Source organism: Pteropus medius, unplaced genomic scaffold, assembly GCF_902729225.1.
Source record: "Pteropus medius unplaced genomic scaffold, Ma_sr-lr_union100, whole genome shotgun sequence".
NCBI classification, from domain to species: Eukaryota; Metazoa; Chordata; class Mammalia; order Chiroptera; family Pteropodidae; genus Pteropus; species Pteropus medius.
Window position 1 is genome coordinate 17,345,182 of NW_024349800.1, and position 22,380 is coordinate 17,367,561.

Consider the following 22,380-nt stretch of genomic DNA (forward strand, 5'->3'; position numbering starts at 1 on the left):
CATAAGGCGATTTCCCAGAGGATTTATTGCATTTTATTTTATTTGTTTGTATGTTTATTTAGACGTTGATTCTTTGTTAGTTATTTTTTTATTTTAATGAAATTGAATAAAAATAGAAACATCCTCTTAGTTAAGACACTATGTATGTTCCATTTAACAGTAAATATTTCTTTACCCTACAAAAAAGGGAAGCTCATATATTGCTATCTTACATAAGTAACAAATACAATTAATACCAAGTGATTTAGCTTACTTTTAATGAGATCACTAATTTACCAGATAAGCTGTCCCCAAAAAGGAGATTTGTTAGTTTAATTTTTTTTTAACAATTTGAGTTCCATGAGATTTATATTTATTATATAATCCAAGGATATGAAAGAAAAAAAGGTGAAGAAATCCGAATGATAACACAAACATGCCCTATCTGTTGAATTGGCTACCTTGGTCTACCACTCTGGCTGTGAAGCCTTGGCCACATGACTTTCTGATCCTCGGTTTCCTTTTTTATAAAATGGGGACATTGGAAACACCTCAAGTGCTATGAGATTGTAACTGGGATCCTAAACTAAATGCAATTCAGAATGATTTGCATTTTGTTTGTAACCTTGCCATAACAGTACTGTGTACCCTGTAATTATTTTTAAATGTCAATGACACATAAACTTTGGGGCTACTCCAAGGCTGGGCTTATGTCAGATTTATCTTTTCCAATACCTAGCACAGTGCTGGAGCATAATAGATTTCAAAAAATATGCTGTGCATGGATTTGCAAATAATTAAGTCTGTGATTCTCAAAACTGTTCATCTCAGAACCCAAAGGGCTTTTGTTTATGTTGATATTTATAGTATTGGAAATTAAAATTGAGAAATTATTAAAATGTTAATGTATTAAGTAATTTAAAACAAAAATAAATCCATTATATGGTAACACAAATAATATATTTTTACTTTAAAACATTACACTTTCCAAAGCAAAAAATATGAGGAATAGCATTTTTAACATCTTTCCAACCTCTTTAACATCTGTCTTAATGGAAAAGAGCTAGCTTTTCATGGCTGCTTCACAGATATATTGTTTTGGGACTTCACAAATATTCTGGGACATTTATAAGGCAGAATCCAGAAAACTTACCAGTGTGCTGGCAACTTGTATAAATGTGTCTTTGATATCTCAGCTATATTTTGATGAACCTCGAGGATAAACAAAAGCATGTAATATAAGTCATGAGCCATATCACAGCAGAGAACATCAAATCCCAGAGCTTTCATGATTCCAGAAATTTATTATAAAAAAAATCATCAATTAATATCTTCAAAATAAGTATTACATAATATTTAAGAATATAGACTTGGACATTGAATGCAACTGGGTTCGAATTCCATATGACTTGGATAAGTAACTTAACCTCTCTCAGCTTTGTTTTTCTGTTCGGTATAATGAAATGATTTCTGCCTCATAGTATTGCCATGAAAATTAAATAAGATCATGCAAGTTTTCTTATTAGTATTGGTTTTCTTATTAGTATTTAGCACAGTTCCTAGAATAGAGTAAACCTCAACCAATGTTAGCAATTGGCAGGCAGAGGGCAAGGTGGGACCTTCCTATAAAGGATATTCATTTATAACCTTTTATAACACATCATAATTCTGTGAAGCCATATCCACTCCTCTGAAGAAATTCAGTCCAAACACACAAGGAATCTAATTTTTACTCGAGTCTTTCAAAAGCCCTTGAGAGTTCCATTCATAATCATCCAGCTAAACATCTTATATCTCCTATTATTCCTAGTCAGTTTTTTACACTTCATGCTTTTATAAATCTGTAATATCCCAACCACCACTCCACACCCAACTCTGCTATCCATCCAGGCTCTGACTCTCTCTCCACCAACTTTTCTATTCTCCTAGGTCCTTTCCCTCAACCTCTAACCTCCAGGCTCTGCTACTTCCCTGCCCATGCTCTGCTTTGGCTTCCAAACTCCAGGAGCCACAGGCCATAGCAGACATCTGTGGAAGAAGGCACAAGGAGGAGGGAGCGATCAGACAAGACTTCAGCCCCTGTTCCCAGAGAACAAAAAGACTTCAGGGCCCCAGAATTCTTCATCCACAGCATAGTGTAGAAACAGAATGAAAGTCTGCCTGCATGACTAATTTGCTTACCTGTCTGAATTCTGGGAGATTTTTCCGTACTCTAGAACCAAAAACTTGGCACTTACTCAACACATAGTTCTTGACTATTTTGTTTTCTGTTTCCTACCCTTGATTGCAGGATGCCTAGTTGTCTAAAGGGGTTTATGGCTAAGACTAACACAAATTTTCAAGGGAAAAATATTTATGAATATTTCGAACTGTAATCAGCCCCTCTGATTAATCACAGGGCAATACCAGAGCCCAGATGGTTTACATTTATGCATTTTTTCCACTGCAGATACTGCTTCTCAAACAGGAGAAACCGTAGAAATTTTGGACCAAAGATTAAGTGACATGGTCAGAAGGAATTAAAGTCAAGTCGGGGATGCTTTTGTAAATAGCCATGTGGCAATGATGATGGAAGTGATTCTTTTGACACAAAAAGAAAGATGAAATTGTAGAAAACAGTTGCATCTGCTTTGTGGTCTCTCTGCGGGTATGATCTCTCCCACACCTGTCCTACTTCCTTAAAAAAAGGATTGGAATGGACATAAAAGGGGCAATGATTCTCTCCAGAAAAGGTTGGGCAAATTTATGTTTTTAACTATCACTTAGATTGCAGGCTATCCAGAAAGGGACATATTTCGGACCACATTACATAGTAACCGGGAATTGACATGTCCCAGTACCATTATGCATGGTGTCCACTCTCTATACTTCTCCCCTGAGAAGTGAAATTCACTACAAAAGGAAATTCAGCATGTAATGTAAAAACGTGTGTAACGCTAAAGTGGCACAGAACTTACCTCAGATTGGCTGCAATATTTCACTACAAAAGGAAGGACCACATGGGCCTGGAACTCACTATAACTGTTCTGTGTTCAGCCTTGAGATGAAACAAGCCTCCTGTCTACCTGTGTACAGGGAATTACCAGGAACAGAGGCACTATCACTAAAAAACATTTTCTACTGCAGTTTATTTATTTGTCTTACACTTGTGTTTTCTACTCCAAACTATTTATTCATCTTGGAATTCATTTTTCTTCCACTAAATGTGTGCATAACATAGTCGAAAATTATTACTACATTTTTCTGTTGGGGTTCTCTAGCCATGGATCTGTCCATCATTAGCATTAGGCACTGTAATTTCTCTTTTTTAAAGAGAGTTTATTGGCTATTTCTCACTATGGTTTGTGGGGCAAAATAGAAGCTTTATATTTATATTTATTTATATTTATATTTATGTTTATAGCACATGTAAGTATCTTCTCCCACAGTATGATGTGCATGAAAAGCGGCTGAGCATAAATCACTTTCATGTCACATTTTATCACTCACCACCCAACACCAACCACATAAGCACACCAGCCCACCTTGTAAGAGGTTGCTGACTGTGAGAAAGGAAAAGAGAGAAAGTGGAAGGAAAAGAGTGAACAGGAAATGAGATCAGCGCTACCCTTATTTACAGGTACTGGCAAACGTCTGCTGGCTGAGCTCAAATTTTCTGTGTCCCAAGAACACTCTGTGCAATGTATCCCTCGGTGTGACTAACATTGTCTTTTCAGGATAGACTTTCGCATATACTTTTTCTACATATAACTTATTTTTTAATTTAACTTTATTATTAATTTCAAGTATACAGTACATTGGTTAGACATTTCTATAGTTTACAAAACAATCCCCTTAATTACTCCCTCCCTCCTCCGGCCCTCCACCTAGCCGTTAGATTACTGCTGACTGCATTCCCGATGCAGGGCTCCCCACCCCATGACCATCTATCAACTACTAATTTGTACTTTTTTAACCCTTCACCCTTTTCTCCAAGTCCCCCAAACCTCCTCCCCTCTGGCCATCACCAGATTGTCCTCTATATTTGTGAGTCTGTTTCTAATTAGTTTGTTCTTTTTGTTCCTTAGATTCCTCGTGTAAGTAAAATCATATGGTATTTATCTTTCTCTGTCTGACTCATTTCTCTCAGCATAATAACCTCTAGGTCTAGCCATGTCGTTGCAAATGGTATGATTTCATTTTTTAATGGTCGAGTAATATTCCATTGTATATATGAACCATAACTTCTTTATCCAATTGTCTTTTGCTTCCATATCTTGGCTATTGTAAATTGTGCTGCCATGAACATAGGGGTGCATAGATCTTTATGAATTGTTGTTTTGGTTTTCTTTAGATAAATACCCAGAAGTGTAATTGCTGGGTCAAAAGGTAGATCAATTTTTAATTTTTTGAGGTATTAGATATAATTTATTTTTAAATTAAGAATATTGGCTTTAAAATAGTTAACCAGTGACTACATGTGGCCTCTTCCTGTGGCCTGGCTTCCTTATAGTATGGAGGCCTCAGGGTGTTCGCTGTTACATGGTGAGCCAGGGATCCAAAGGGAGTGTCCCAGCCAGCGAGGCATAGCGGCACTGTCTGATATGACCAGCCCTCAAAAATCACATTGTGTCACTTGAACCACAGTCCACCAGTTATAAGCAAATCACAAGCTTGCCCAGATCCAAGAAAAGGAGAATTTGACTCCAATTCTTGAGAGAGTGGTAGTAGGTTCTAGAAGAGCATGTGGGACAGGAAGTCACAGCTGTGCTCCTGAACACTCCCAGCGTCCCCCCAACACGCACACACCAGCCTCCACTGCAGCGCACACACGCATGCCCAGGGGGAAACGGAGCAGGCACAGGAGTGCACGCAGCTGCTTGTGCGGCCGCAGCTTTGGAAAGTGCAATTTGCACCATGAATTCACAAAACAGCTGACAATGAATAATGAGGAAAAATCATCTGAACCATTATTCGTCATAATATATAACAATCTCAGTTGGTTGATTTCATTTTTCACGTTTCAGTAGGTTGTTAGGCATCCTGAAGATCTAGTAAAACGTTCCTTGTTCCCTTCGTAAAATACTATTTTTTTTTAATTTTAAAAAAAGGTTGTAAGTTGAACGCTGATGAGAAGAAATGTAATAAGAAAGTAGAAAGTCCTAAATGATGCTTCAGAATATGTTGACCAAGAAAATTATGCTGTGGAAATACAAACTGAAAAATATACTTTAGGATTTGTGTCTGTGTCATGAAGGTGAGACTCAGGCTTAAGCATCTGTAAATGGAGCAGGTTTAAGAGATTCTAGGGTACTAAGAGGCATCCAAAGTCACTTCGTTAGCCATGGCTGGAAGATTTCAGACCAGAGGCTACCACTGGATTTCTCAAGGTATAAGTAAGTGTATAAGTATAGCTGTAAGACATGCATTAGAATAATGCATTAGTAAAATGGTAGTTCCCCTAAAATATTGAAATATGTGTTCTCTGAGAGGAAGCTTGGCTCTGTATAATTACTAATCTTTGCTAATTTTTGTAATCTTTTGCTTTTGAGATATTATTTGGCGATATAACCCTGAATATTCTGCTTCCACTTTTGTTTTTTCATAATTATATAACCTTTAAAGCAATAGTTTACAAGGAAATTAAAATATTTATACTACATTTCAAATCATAGGTATTAATAAATATTTTGGAACTAAAAGTTTTCCATACAATATCCTAGTAAAATGTTGTCTTTTAAAATGTTCTACAACTTGAAATTTTAAATATTTATGTGTGTGTGTGTGTGTGTGTGTGTGTGTACGTGTGTGTGTGTATACACATACACATTTCACCAGTGGATATTTGGCTCATGGAATTATAACTCCTTGCCTAGGCTCACAGGTTGTGCTTGCTGAGAGAAACTTTCTCAGGAATCTGTGCAGCATTTCCTGGGCTTTTATTCCAAAAAGCTAAACCCTGCCGGGGCCCACTAATACAAGCACATATTATTTTCATGCATTTCCATTTGCATGTGCAAATATCCATATTTGCTCATGAAAATTGCACAGGAAAGCAGGTAATAATTTAGAAAAAGGACAACCCTATTCAGTATGCACTGGTGCATGAAGAAACATGTGCTTTTGGTGTTCAAAGATTGCCCAGTCTACGGGCAGTTCACGAAGAAAAAAATGAATGTTCAGGTGAGTTGACAAATAATAAGGATACACGTAAAGGAAAATGCTAAAAGTTAGTGTTATTTCACGGTAATTTTATTCTAGCTTTGCTTATATAATCCACCATCATTTTTTTTTTTTTCGGCTTGAAAAGAAACTAGGCTGAGTATAAGAATTAACTACTCTATTTCCACTTCTTTAATTTCCAGTGGCAGTTTTCATGGTTATTTTGCTCTCTGTTTCTGCCTCCTGTGAATACATATATGTGAATAAGTTTCTTTTCTGCTTAATTGAAATATATGTGGTAATGTGAAAATCAGTTTCCCTCGCTTTTACTACCTTAATTGCCCTTTGTTAATTCCAGGACTTTTTTCCCCTCATATTTTGCAATTCATTCCTTTATCAAAATGGCGATGTCTTTTCTCATTATTCTATCTTCTTAAAGAGTAGACTGAATGGAAATTGGTTTGGAGACTAAAATATCGAGGCATGGCCATGCTATGATATGTTTTTTTTGTGAGACTGAGTTTCTTTAAGAGTCACCCTTGTAGCAAGTAGTCAATTTGTAGTAATAACCCAAAAAAGGAAATCACTGCTGTTTTCCTCCAATAGCTCAGAACTCAGGAATGTTCCTCACATCCATATATTTCAGGGTGTCTCCAATTGGCTCCCAAATAAGTGTGGTTACCCACTAGGCAGCTCCACTGGCTTCCCAGACACACTATTTCATCTCTGCAACCTGTCGCTGCCCTGACAGTGTGGACATCTCCATCTTCCAAGCACCATGCTGCAGGACTGCCACTCTCTCTGGGCACTGCCGTCCCCACATACACCACAGCCTCTCACCACTGCTAATACACCTGACCCCATGAGGATCCAGTATCGTGGCTGTTGGCTTTTGAAGTGAATAGAATGTCTCTTTCTCCTTGCGTATTACATTATGTCACATGACTGCAGCCAAAACACTGTGCTGTGCCCAGAGTCTTAGCTTTGCCAAACAAGTGTTTCCATTTTAACTCAAAGATCCTGCTTAGGATCATAAGCCTCAGAGATGAGTACAAGGGGAAGGAGGAATAATTTTCTAGGCTGATAGATACTGCCACTGAGTCATGCCCAGAATCATCCTTCCCTTCTGATGTGTTGTTATAGAGTCAAGCATCTCAGGCTTGGTGCCACCAATTCAGCGGGCCAATTCGGGCTCACACATCTATGGACCTCAGCAAGGTTCACAAGTTGGACACAAGTTGAGCTATACTAAGACCCCTGCCATGTTGCGCGTTCACTTCTATCAGTCTTTGTCTAAAGTGATTATTTAGCTCATTGGTTCTCAGAAGGGTGGGGGACGATATTAGCATCAAGATTACTAGGACAGTTTTGCCATTTTATAAGGTATTAAAAATCACTTTTTTAGCCAAAGGAAAAGGAAAGAAATTTTACAAAATAGAGAAAAAAGAGAGAGAAAGAGAGAGAGGCAGAGAGAGTGGGGAGGGGGGCGGAGGGAACAAACTAGGGACCAGAATAAGTGATGATACAACAATCCACAGGCAGAGCCAATATTTGGAGCCATAACCTTACCTAACCTCTCCAGGAGAAGGGTTAGCACCAGATTCAGTCACTTCAGAGAAAGGGGCAAAAAGACAAACCATCTAAACGTTAGACTCTTAGGTTGGCAAGGACTTTAGGTTAACCTGCTGTTAAAAGGTCATTGCACATGCTGAGTAATATTTTTTAAAATCTGATTAAACAAGACTAGGGGGACATCACTTGTTTAAAAGAAAATGAACATCAGGAGGAGGTATATGCTCAAAAAGTTGGAGAAATGGAGAAAGAAAAGGAGGGAGGAAAGGAGAGAGGGAGAATGCTTTTTTAATAAGCTATTTACCTAAGCAAGTTTATATAGGTACATCTAAGAAAAGTCATAGTTTTAACTTGTCATCAAGGTACAAAAACTATACCATGAATCAGGCAATCATTAGACCCACAAATTAGATAAGGGAGAATAGAAATGAGATAAAGCCATGGAACATATTTTTAAACCAACCTAACTTTCATCATGCACATTTAGTTTCTTCATGGAGGTAGCCAACTTGTATTCAAAAACAATTTCAATAATTCTTATAATAAGAACTTATTATGAGAACAACTATAAATCCTAACTTATGAATATGTTAGTGAACCATTTTTAATTGGTGACAAGTTCTTTTCATCTGCCTTTTCAAAATTAAGATTTATTAAAAGCAAGGAAGAAATTGAAAGTTACCTCTTTAGGTTGTGTTTACTTTGTTTTTTTTAATTTAAAGAATAATTTCATTTAATAATAACTGTCTATTTAAAAACTATTATATGGATGCATATCTAAATGTCAACTATTTAAAATTTCTACTAACGAAGACCACAGTTATTTTGGCTGAGCATAATTTGTTGTAACTTTGATGAAGTGTGTGTGTGTGTGTGTGTGTGTGTTAATAAAGTCTATATCTTATCTCTAGTATTAAGACTTGGGCTAAAGCAAGAAACAGATGACTAATAAAAAAAATCCATGGGCAACTGGAAAGCCTATTTCATATATGAGAAGGTTTTCTAACTAGACGTTCTTCACTTTTAAAAATTGCTAATAGGACTCTATCATTTCCCAAATGTTTATTCATCAAATTTATTACATGCTGGTATAGTTTTAAAATATTTACTATAAACTTTCCATCTTAACATACAGCATAACTGGACAATTACATAAATGTGAGAGTTTCACTTCTGATGAGAAAATCTTAAAAAGTAAAATATGTCTAACCATGCTGGATCATTTGCATACATGGAAAAGAATAAACAGTGAATTACTATTTCCAAATTGCTCACTATTTCAGACTCAGTGTGGCTCTTCATTTTTCAGCTTTATCTTGCTCATTCTTTGTTAATTAAAAATGTTAAAAATTAATCTATTGTCAAACTCGTTTTGTAGTTAATAGGCTACTGTATAGCAGCTTAATGTCTAACTACTGTGTGTGAATTACCACAGCCTATGTACTACTAGTAAACATTTAAATATTTAACAGGGTAATTTGTTCATATTACAATATAATCTTTACTTTTTTTTACCTGAAGCATGTTCATCATGGGTCAGAGGTTAATGAGGGTCTAGATGAACATCGGTAGTGAGGTTAATGTCAACTTACTGTGGAATCTAAGGTCCAGAACTACTTGCCCTTTTGCAGCTTATTTTTCCTACCTGTGTAGTGGGATTGCAGAGAATCATAATTTTTAATTCATTATAAAATCAATATTATAAGGACCTGTTCCGTTTTTACTTTTCCCTCTAAAAAACCACAAAACACTGAATTTTTCTGTACCAGGCCACTTCTCTTACATTCACCAGAGTTGACAATAGAATATCTTCCATAATATAGTACTAAGATATAGTAGCTGTTCACATCGAATGGCTAAATGAATGGAAATGTCCTGGTTCAAGGTCAAATCGTATTTCCTGAAATCTAGTCCAAATTCATTTAATCAAATCCCCATATCTTTTTATTTCTCTTGAGTAATTTTTTTGATACCTGAGTCATATGTTTGATATTGACTCTGAAAATAATATGCTATCATTATCTTTATTATTTTTCCAGACAGCTTTCTAAAGCAATTTCTTCTCCTCATTATAATTTTTCCAACAGCCCCCTTTCCAGGCCTCTTGGTTGATCTGTCAATCCTCTCAGTATTATCCTTAACCAGAAGACAAATCACTGTCCTATTTCCTCTCACATGTTAAAGAAATCCTTGTTCAAAAAGAACACACTCTATGTTTTCATTTATCCTCATAGTTTCATGTGTGTAGCAATTTCATGTATGAAATATCAGTTAATATAGATTCTCTTGGTAAAGGAAAATATAAAAATATGATTAAATCATTTTATTAAGTCACGTACTATTCTCTGATTCTTTTTACTAACATTAGAAAAGTCACATGAAAAATTTTAATTATAAAATAATATATTCAATCACCTTATCTATAAGTGGTACCTATCAACCCAATTTTTAATATTTTATCATGTACACTTGGTCATCTCACTTTCAAAGTAAATATGAAAATGCCACGCCATTTTTGCTCCCAAGAATTCTTCAGCAATTGTTACAAACCCAGAAAAAAAAACATGGTTCTGACCAGTAAGGTTTCTTTTGCTGCCCATATTACTGCTTGACTTATAATTACCCAACATTCCACTTAATCCCCTTAATATTTATTTGGAGTCAAAGGCATCACACCTAGTTTGCCAATCACATAATAAGAATCACTGTTTTAGCATAATTTATGCTAACTTTCTTTTGAGAGCGAAAAAAGTATTACTGTGTCTTCTCAGTTTTCTACAATAAAGCATTTTAAGTACATTTGATTGTGAAAGTAAAAGGAGTCAACATGATATAATATTATCACCCATTAGTAAGATTGCATCAATAAAACATAACTGCACAGTTTGGATCTGGGATCAACAGGTAACCTTTGGATGACAGGGGTCAAAATCTCAAGGCAAAGGGACTAAAGATAGACAAGGTTTGACTGAGCATTCCTGGAGAACATGGGCACAGCCCAGGGTGGGCACAATGCTCCTGGGTTCTAGACCAGAGGAACATTGTGCGATCTGCTCCCTGGCAACCCTAGTTAGAAGAGAGAATTGGGCACAGAGGTTACCAAGAAAGAGAGCTCCAGAAGGGTTTTTTTTCTGTTTTGGTTTGTTTTTCTGATTAAGTTACATTTGACATACAATATTGTTTAAGTTCAAGGTGTACAACATATTTGATTTGATATATTTATATTGCAATTTGAATATCATATAGCATTAGCTAACATTTCTATCCTGTCATATAATTATCATTTTTTCTAGTGTTGGGAACACTTAACATCTAGTCACGTAGCAAGTTTATGTTTATAATACAGTTTTGTTGAAGGGTTTTGAAAGTACTCAATGAGTTTTGCCTTGGCTAGCCTCAAATATCACCCAGCCTGAACAACATGGAAAGAATCCAGGCTTAGTTTTCTTTGTCTTTACATGAAGGTTCAGCTGATCTGTGAGTTGCTTTGCTTGAGATTAGATCTCTTACTGAAATCGTTCTACAATCACTACATAAATGACATTTTTTTCTTTTTTACCTGATATTTTCTAAGAGCAAAAGCTAAGCTACAGGCAAAGTTTGTGACCCGAGGAAAGGCAAAAAACCGTTTTTCTTTAAAAGTTGTCTTGCTTGCCAGACATGTGCATCTAAGTTCCAGCAAATCTACTTAAACCTGTTATTTGGAGATTCATAAAACTTGAATAGGTAAAATTTGTTCTATGGGTGTTTTATTCCTCAACATTCAAGATTTTAATTTCTTCTTTTTTAATCTGTTTCAGGTAGGTAGGAAAGAAATAAGATTCTTTAAGCATACTATTTAGGTCCTTCTTCTCTCTTTTATAAGGAGCTCATAAATCAAAATAGAAACATTTTCTGGATTTTTCCACACTCATTCCCTCTCCACAATATTTATTGAGTATTCAGGCTATGCACAGTTCACTCTCCTAGACACTATAAGAGAAATAGTAGAATTATCTTCTTTGCAATACACTCAAAGAGAAACAAAAACGCATGTACCACAGTTATATACAAAAGAAGCTTCTAAAATATTATAAAATAAGTTGCCCACTGTATGTGGACTTGTGTATTTCCAACCTAAGACAGTGATGATTCCCTATCAGAAGACAAGCATGAGCCTAAGATAAAATCAAGGTCTCAAATGGCACTTATAATCTGGTTTCTGAAAAAATTATCATATAGGAAATGAACAGAGAATAAAAAACAACAACAACAAAAGAATACATCTGACACCAAGTGCTAAATTTTGTCATATAAAAGTAATATCATAGGACTGATGTGAGTAAGATTGTTTATGCTGGAAGTTCTTTCTTGATTCATTGAAGTCTAGCATGCACATAGTATGTATACACCTATGCAAGCAACACCCAGATCAAGATCTAGAACATTCCAGCACTCCATAGGGCTTCCTCTGGCTTCTTCCAGTCAATATATACCTACACTCAAAGTTGATCACTGTTTTTGCCTTCTGTTAAACAAGACAAATTAGTGAAAATAAAAGCCAGCGGTGTACCCAGAAAGGAGAGAACTTAATTCTAGAAAAGTCCGAAGATGGAAAGAGGGGATTGGCAGATTCTAACAGGATAATGGCTCTAAAACAATGTTAGGGAAGATCTTTGCACATTCTTCTCCCCCAGCCTGGATGCTATTCCCTCACCAATTATCTGGCCCATTTCAGTTCCTCCATAGCCAGCTCTCAGGGGCCTCTCTAGAAAGCCTTTTTTATCCCTTCCAGTGCAGAGAACCATATCTACTACGTGCTCCAGAGCTCCCTGCATTCAGCTGTATCAGAGCCATGAGCATACAATTTGTTTGTAATTGTTTGTCTGTCTGGCTTCAAATCTGTTTCTTAAGAGCTGGAATCCTACTTCATTTTTGTATCTCCCAACTCTTAGCATTCACATGTAAACTAATATATATGCTCAATATATTTGTTTTGAAACTGAATTAGTTGAAGGAAGAACCAGATAACTGGTCATTAAAAGACTTGGTCCTAGCTCTTATTCTTCCACCACTACTGGAAGACTTTTGAAAGTATACATACTTTTTCTATTTTCTCATTTTACTACTCTTATTTACTACAAATTAAATTTGAAGATTTTGTTCACTGATGTACTTCTAGGGCCTAGGTTACTTCCTGGCACTTAATAAGCCCTTAATAGATATTTGATGAATGAATGAATGAATGAATGGACAAATGAATAAATGAAAAGTTCCATATACAAGTAGTTTAAGATCATATCTCCTTGGTCTCTCAACTCTGGTTTATTTAAATTATAAGGAAATATAATATCTGGCTAGCTGTTACATAATGTATTAAACATAAAATCAAACTTGATGAAAGAAGAATTCTGTTATTTATTTTGAAAACAGACATGAATGTCTTCTTACATTATTGTTATTATTCCTCCACTTTCTAGACTCTCAAATATTATGAGTGAGCAACACTCTGGATAACTTTCATAGGGCCAAGCCATGCATCCATAAATTCTTTCAGCTTTGTGAAGAATTTGGAATAACACAAATATTCACTTTTATTTGGCCTAGTTAGGTCCTCTCTCTCTCTTTCTCTTTCTCTCTCTCTTGCCCTTCTCCCCTCATCTTCTTTCCTTTCTCCTTTCCAAAGGGCTTATTACCATTACTGTAAATCTTTTAAGTACACAATGCTAGTCCTCTCTTCATGACAACGGCCAATTCAAGTGTGTATTTTGGTTTGACCCTATATCTCCTCCCATCCTGTCGCCATCTTGCTGCACCATATCTGGGTGCTAATTGAGGTCTCTTGGGAATTTCTACTCCATTAGAAAAAATATCCCTAAATCATTAACAGTAAGATCCATCAACATCTTTAGTTTAATTGATATCTCTCTACAGCTTTTTCTCACATGCCCTTAGTCCTCAGAATTCTGAGTCAGAAAGCAGATTCAGAGATCTCTAGCCTCACTTGCCTGATGATACAGAAGATCATTCTTTCCTTTTCCACTTCCATGACACAAATACAGGTCCCAACATTCACAGTGGCTTTGTTTCCATTTTTGTTTACCACCAATTTTGTCCTTCACCTTCTTGCTACAGTGACCATAAAATCTGACTTCTGGTAAAGATGAAAAAGCATTCTCACTTGGATGCAGCAATTCCATTCTAAATATATGCACAAGAATATTAAAAACACAGGGTAAAGGAGAGGGGATGGCCCTGTAGTGAAATGTGACAGAGCACAAGGACCTAGCTGCAGAGGCTGACAAGAAACTATTGAAGTTCTAGAACAATGAAACAGAATTTCATAAGAACATACAGATGCAGAGCAGAAATCCTATGGAGATTGTGAAGGCTATAATGCCTTGTATATCAAGTTGATATCTTCTGACGGTCATAAATTTATAATAATAATAATAATAATAATAATAATGCCTTAACAACAGAAATAAGAGCCATGTTGAGTTACCCAGTTTAGATGTTAAAAAATGAAGCCATTGAAGTCTATTTTAAAAGATTCCTTCATTTGTGCTATTAAATTTCATCTGCAAGGTTTTCTATACAAACAACTCCATTGAGAATGCCAAATTCCCAACTGTACCTGAAATTACATTGGAACTGCTGATGGCTGTGAACTTCGCAGATTGTTAAATAAAATACAATCTAATAAAGTGCTAAATTTTTTTAGCATTCAATTCTCATTGTTAAATATTCTTTCATATTTGCTGTTCCTGTATGCAGTTGAGAACTATAAAATTTATTGAAAAACAGATTACTGTCAGAGTTGAAATTTGTTCCTCACATAAATGAGTTAAAGCCATTTTCACAAACTGAAAAATAAATATTTTAATTTGTAGATGACTATATCTTACCTTTTGAATAAAACTTCAATAACCATTAAGTAAACTACTTCAGTAACCATGAAGTAAATGCTAAGAATTAAGTTTAAATGTGCAACTACATATAAACATGGGAACTACATATTGACATGTCTTTAGTATTTATTTAAACCCATTGTGAATTTATTATAGTTATGACTAGGATCGCTCAAGTTGCACAAATATTTAAATATAAACATGTCTTTACTTAGTTAAAACATTGATTCTTATGACACTCAATTACACAAAAATCTCTCTTTCCTAAGTGTCATTTGATGAAAATAAAAAGGCACAGTCAGGTTCCCCAAACATTGTAAAAAGCTATTATCATTTCTTTTCAACATTTTTCAGAATATCCTAAGCAGCAGGAAAAGTAAGTAAATAAATAATCTTTAAAAAATGTTAAATAAAACTATTATTATTTGCAAATAGTATGATCATGTAACAAAGTTCAAAAGAATCTATAGAAAATTATTAATATTAAATATGAGGTTAGGAGATTCAGAAAACTAATTATAATTGTTAAAGCTGCATAATGAACACATGGAGGCTTATTACACATTTTTGTATGTTTGTAAATTCCCATTATAAATTTTGAAAAAAAAGAGAAGCAGAGTTCCTGGATAAACGTCAATATATAATAATCACTTGAATTTGTATACACTAGAGACACAAAAAAGTAAATTTTTAAAAATATCATTTATAATAACACCAAAATATGTCACATACCTAGAAATAAACATAAGAAAATACAAAATCTCTAAGCAGAAAACTACAAAATAATATTGAAAAATTTTAAAAATCTAAATGCCTATAGGATAATCCTTAACCACGGATTGAAGAGTCAATTTATAAAGATGTCAGTTCTCCCCAAAATGATCTACAGATCCAATGTGATTTCAATCTTCCAACAGTTTTGTGTGTGTATGTAACTTGACAAGTTGGTTCTAAAAGTATTATTAAATTTATTTGGAAATGCAAAGGGCAAAAATAACCAAGATGAACTAAACTTAAAGATGAATGAAGTTGCTCTATTGGATATCAATGATTATTATAAAGCTGTGACAATTAAGATATTGTGGCGATGATACAATGATAGACAAATAGACCAATGAAAGAAAAAGAGCACAGAAACAGATCCCTGTATACACAGACACTGATTTTTTTTTAAAGGTGCTCCTGCATAGCAATGAAAAAAGAATAGTCTTTCAGTAAATGATGCTGGCATAACTTAATAGCCACAGAAAAAATTATCTCTACATTATCTCATAGATAAGATCTATTCCAATTGATTTGTAGACATTTACATGAATGGATAATAGTAGTAGTAGTAGTAGTAGTAGTAGTAGTAGTAGTAGTAGTAGTAGAAATAATAATGGAAAATATTGAATAATATTTTTATGACCTTGAGGAAGAAAAATTTCTTAAACATGTCAATAAAGAAAATAATAATGAACTGTACTTTATTAAAATTAAGAACTGTTAATTGGAGAAGAAAATGCTATAAAAAGTATGAAAGGTAAGCCAAAGCATGGAAGAAGATATATTCAGCAATTTAACCAACACAGAGTTTATATCCAAAATACATAAAAACTTATAGAAATCAATTAGAAAAACATACAGACAATCCAATGAAAAAGATGTAGGACCCTTGAACAGACATTCATAAAAAAGGATATCCAAAGAATTAATAAATTTACGTAAAGGTACCAACCTCACAATGAGGTAGGTACCACAGTATAGCTACCAGAATGGTTAAAACTAAAAACAACTAACAATAACAAATGTTAGCAAAGATGTGGATCAAGAAGAATCCTCAGATAGTGCTTGTAGGAATATGTATTCATAAATTTATTTTAGTAAACAATTGGACATTGTATCGTAAAGCTAAAGATATGCATATTATTTGAGCTAATAATTTCATTTATATATATTTATCTAACAGAAGTGCATGCCATGTGCACCAAGAGACATGTACAAGAATGATTATGGTAGCATTATTCATTAAAAATCCTGATTAGAAAAACACAAACCGTCTATTAACATTAGAATTGATAATTAAATAGTAGTATAGGAATACAATTGAATACTAAGTAGTAATAAAAATTAATGAACTGTAGCTCTCAGCAATGAGATAGAATAATCTCACAAGCACAATACTGAGTGTGAGAAACAGTAAAAATATATATACTCTATGATTTCAATTATATAAACTTTAAAAACAGGGAAATCATAGGTTCGTGACTTTTACCCATCTCTTTCAGGATTTCCCTTTAGCAACCTATATGTCAGAATACAATATCATTTCTCAAATTCCTAGAAGGAAATAAGTCAACCTGCAGTTTTATATCCAGCTAGAATATCATAACCAACATCATAAAAAATTTTTAGACATCAAAGACAAAGTTTATTACACACAGATTCTCACAAAAACGTAATTATTAAAGTATGTACGTATTCTCCACAATAATCAATCTCCTTTAGATCTTCACTCCCTATTTCCTTTCTCATTATTTTTTAAACACATTGTCTATCAAGTAAAGAATTCTCTCTCTAAGACCATCAATATTTTTATCTTCTTTTTCTATTCCTAAATTCTTCTAGACAAATACCAGTACTATATGAATACATATTGTTTCTCTCTCTGCTCCTGTGCCCAGACCATGGGGTAATTAATTGGAAAGAAAAAGAAATCAGCTAACTGAGCTACCTAAATTACACACAGCCAGGGTCTTCAGCCTGTTTAACATTTTATTTACTTATACCAAATCATCTCCACTTTATATTCCTCATGTTACTTATTCCAACCTTCTTTTTGTCTCTCCAAGCCCTTTATTTTTACTTTCTTTATCATCAGCCAAATTACTCTCACTTCTCAGGGTGAAAAATAAAAACAAAAGCATTAACCACAACTTAACTATTTCGGTGAGGCCAAAATCAAAATAAATACAATTGAAAGTGTGTCTGTCTGTTATTAAAGTAATTGAAACTGTTTAATTCCTTAGTAGAAAAGTATTTATCACATATAAATATCATCACATATAAAAATAACTATAACAATGTTATGTACTTTTATCTAGAAACAAAGTGCTTCCACAAATATTCTCAATCTTAGTAGTTTAGGTTTATTATCTCCAATCATCACTGAGGAGTGATTTGTCCAAAATCACAGTTATTTATTTATGTGCAGAGCTGAGACTAGAACCTATGCCCTCAATTTCCAAATCCAGTTCTTTGCTCTATACTGCCAGTGTTAATCAGGATGCTAATGTTCTATAATATATCATCTGTATATTGCATTGTGTGTTCACCACCCAAAGTCAAGTTTCTTTCTATCACCATATATTCGACCCCCTTTACCCTCTTCTACCTCCCCCGATCCCTTTCCCCTCTGGTAACCATCATACCGTTGTCTGTGTAAGATTTTTGTTTGTGTGTCTGCTTTGGTTGTTCATTTGTTGTTTTCTGTTTATATCCCTCATATGAGTGAAATCATAGGTTCGTGACTTTTACCCATCTCTTTCAGGATAGAAAAACTCTGCAGGTAGAATATGTAAACTTTGCTATAAAAAATCTTATAAGAAAAAATATTATGTTACTATACTAATCATTTCTCTTAAAAAAATAACAATCAGATGAAAAAGATACAGACAAGGAGCTATTTTATCAACTGTACTGAATATTTAGCTACTCTTTTACTTCACTGAAACCCTTCCTCCTACTCAATATTGTTTTTTCATCTTTGATGCCTACAGCTGTGCTTGCTCATTTACAAAAAAGCATCTTCATGTCTACCAGTGAAATGCAGAAACTCTTTCCTCTGAACTTCAGTCATAATTCTGTACTTGACCCAGCAAGCAAGAATACTTAATGTTGATATATTCTAAACAAACACATCATTTTATTATCTCTTGCTATAAATAAACAGAAAATTTAAATTCTTCAGGCTAGATTCTATCTCTGGATTCTTGACTCCCACTGAAATCAGTGGGAACTGTATGTGCATTTAAAAGAAATTCAGCTTTTTAAGTTTAGAGGGCATAGAGAAAAAAATTTTAAAAAAGACTTTTTGAGCAAAATTAAAAGCAATGGTTTGTTTAATCAATTATACATTTTCAGTAAAAAAGCTTATGTGGTTCATAATATTGTTGGTCTGCATTTTTTTGTGATAAACGACTAGAGAACTAGAGTTAGGAACAAAACAAAACAAAACCCTGAATTATGAGAAACAGGATTACATGAGGAGAAAAGGTATGTCTTTGTGATTATAAAGACCTGATTACAAATCCTAGATATAAATTACTAGCTATATGTCCTTAAGCCATATTCATAATGAGCATGTAATCATTTAATGAGTATGTTCTATGTGACAGGCATGGACTAAACACTTGACCATAACTCATTAAGAAGTCAAAATAAAATTGAAATCAATATTCTTGATTGCCGCAGTATTTTTGATATTGGCATATGCATTGTAGCATTTAAGTACCCTAGACTTCTTAGATTTAAGTCAGTACTACTATTAGTCTCATTTGATGAAAACTGAGACTTAGAGAGGTGAAGGTGCTCAAAGTAGCACAGAATGTGGTAGAATCAGAATTCAGACCCAAGCAGTTTGCCCTAACCCCTGTAGTCTTCATCCAGAATTTGAAGATTGGTGGCCCAGGTGCCAAACCTGACCCACAGCATGTTTCATTATACCTGAATAGTGTTTTTTAAAGTTAAAATGTTTTAGTGAAAATCTGGATATCTGATTTCTGATAAATTGGAAACTCAAGCAATAGCAAGCTGACGTTTGAGAGAAGCAACGGTTGGCTGGGCCTGAGAAGCAGCTGCCCCTTTAGACAGAGCGTGTGCCCATAACTCCACACTATATTATATCCACCTGCTTCATTCACTGACATCACTTGCCAGACGCTGGCAGGCATCGGGAGCCATAACTCTGCATGTTTCTTCCAAGCAAGGTATATTGTCTGAGTCTCATTTCACAATCTTATGAGATGAGAATATCAAGGCCTCCACACACTGCTGTGAGGAATAAGTTCAATGATATACATAAAGCATGGGGAATACTAGTCATTTAATAAAGAGTAAAATTTATCATCATAATTTTTATTAATAAAAGCATGAAAACTAAGCAAATTTTTTAACCAAGGAATCAATTTCAGGCACTTTGCAGAGACTATTATTTATACAAACAGCAGCCAGTTAAGTTAAAAATTCACTAACTGGGAAACAAACATTTTCTAAAACGAACTTTCTACCAAATAAACAAACGACAAAAAGCAAACAAAAACCCTACACATTTACTGAATATGTTCTATGTGTAAAGCATATTATGACATAGTCAGTACCCACCAATTAGTTTTTAAACTAGAAGGTAGAGGCAGACATATAAGCAGTGAATTCTACATGGTAGACTACAGAAGAACAAAGAGTACATATTACTTTCATATTTACTTACATCTAACCTTTTTTCCAAAAAGTAAATACACAAGAAGCCATCAGACTAAAATGAATAGTTAGGAAATTCAAGTGAAGAGGATTTAAGAGTAGGTAAAACTAAAGATGGGTACAGATAAGTACCACCTACAGAGAAGGACAGCAATTTTCACTCAGGACATTCTGGTAACTAAAGCTAAGAGAGAAAGAAGCACAATCCATCATAAGATTGAGAGTGCCCATGAGATCACAAACTCTCCAGTGGCTTTGGAAGAAGCCCTACTGTACTGATACTAACACTTGAGAGAAACATATTCTCAGTCAGGCTTTTGATCAGGACTGGATATTGGAAAGTTTGCATTTATGATTTCTGACAAAACCTTATATTGTTATGTCAGGGCTCAACAAACTTTTTCTACAAAGGACCAGATAGTAATAATTTAGTCTTTGTGGGCCATATGGTTTCTCTTGCAAGTGCTCAGCTCTGCCATTATGATGTGAAAGCAGACATGAACAATATGTAAACTAATGTCTTGGCTATGTTCCACTAAAACTTTATTTAAGAAAACAAGCAGCAGGATGGATCTGGACCATAGACTGTGGTTTACTGGCCTATTGTCTATATTGTCAATTAAGAGCAGAGTTGTCAATTTCAAAAGACATTTTTAATAGTAATAATAGTAAAAAATAAAACCTGTTTTTCAGATTATTGATTGTTTTGTGGAGCTGACCGCCTGTCCTCATAGCTTGGCGCAAAGTTTAAGTGGATTAAAAATCCCATAAGCATTAAATAGTGATATTTCTTGCACTATGTAGATATGCTGGCAGTTACCTATAAGCTCACAAGAAGAAAGAGTGACTGAGATTGAGTTGCTCGTGGCTCAGGAGCCATGTAGAGTGTGACCAGGCCGGGCTTGTGCCCAGTAACATTCAGAGAGTTTGGAGGCCCCCAGAGCTCACAATAAGTGTGATAAAATAATCCAGCTTCCAACAAGACCTATGAGTCAGATTATTAACATGTGCCCTAGAGTGGCAGCAGGTCACTGGAAGGATGGGAGTTTACAGTTTCCCAAAACATTTTCCAAAAACTCCCAAGGAAATCAGAGACCTGACTTTCGTTGTTTTGTTTTGTTTTTATCATGGACAGTGACTAAAAATGCCCCTCACCCTATGCACATCCATCTTATTAAGGGTCAGTAATTTCAGAATGCCATATGAGTCCATCTCAATCCAAAAGAATCATCTTCTCCTCTAATCCTTTTGTCAAATAAAAATTCAAGAAATGCGATATATGAAAGTGATCATTCCGGTGCCAGGCACTTAATAGCCGCTCAGAGAAGATTCGTTGAATTTGAATCTGTGTCATCATAGAGAAGCAAAATTACTTTCAGTTTAAGAAAATGACTGAAGTAGACAGAGAATAAAGTAAGTAATTGAGTTTCAAGAGGTCAGGGAAGGCTTTACTAAGGAGATTTTATTTGAACTCAGTCTTAATGTAATTAGACATGCGCCAAACAGGCAGAGTGTGGGAGCTGGTGAGGGCAAGAGGACACTACTGGCAAAAGAAACAGCATCGGCAAAGGCATGTGTTATAAGGGAGGAAAGAAGGTTCTAGAATAGAAACCATGTTGTTTTGGCATGTGAAGCACCTTGTTCTGAGGTCAAGAAGTCATGAGAGATGAACCTGGAGAGGTAGCTGGGCATTATCAAGTTAAAAGAAATGTTAGATGATTGGATAAAGAAGATGCGGTATATATATACAACGGAATATTAGCCATAAGAAAAGACGAAATACTGCCATAGATGGATCTTGGGAATGTCATGCTAAGCAAAATAAGTCAGACAGAAAAGGTTGAGAACGACATGATTTCACTCAAATGTGGGATACAAAACTAAAGGTAACAAACAAACATGACAAACAGAGACCCATGGACACAGACAGTGGATTAGTGATTACCAAAGAGAAGTGGGGAGGTGGAAGGTAAATAGGGATAAAGGGGGTCAAATATTTGGTGGCAGAAGAAAATTTAACATTTGGTGGTGAACACACAATACAATACACATATGACGTATTACTGAATTATACACTTGAAATCTATTTTTTTTATTAACCAATGTCACCTCAATAATTTTAATTAAAAAAATGTTGAGGCAGAATAAGACCAACAGTGGAGGCTAAGATTCTATGGTAGACTCATAGGAAAAAATAGATCAGACAAAAATCACAGCTTCTGCCTGCTTTTGGGGCCCCCACCAGAGAAACAGAGAATGAATAAGCAGCAGGGGTATATACACCAGCTATAGCACCCATAACATCAGTGGCACAACTCCAAGAAGAATAAAGCTTCCTAAA

The 22,380-nt window shown here is 34.8% G+C and overlaps 1 pseudogene; it reads left to right on the forward strand.

The window, feature by feature from the left end:
* LOC120622141 (elongin-C-like) overlaps nucleotides 1-14,358 on the forward strand; it is a 51,374-nt pseudogene extending 37,016 nt beyond the window's left edge.
* The last annotated feature ends 8,022 nt before the right edge of the window (nucleotides 14,359-22,380 follow it).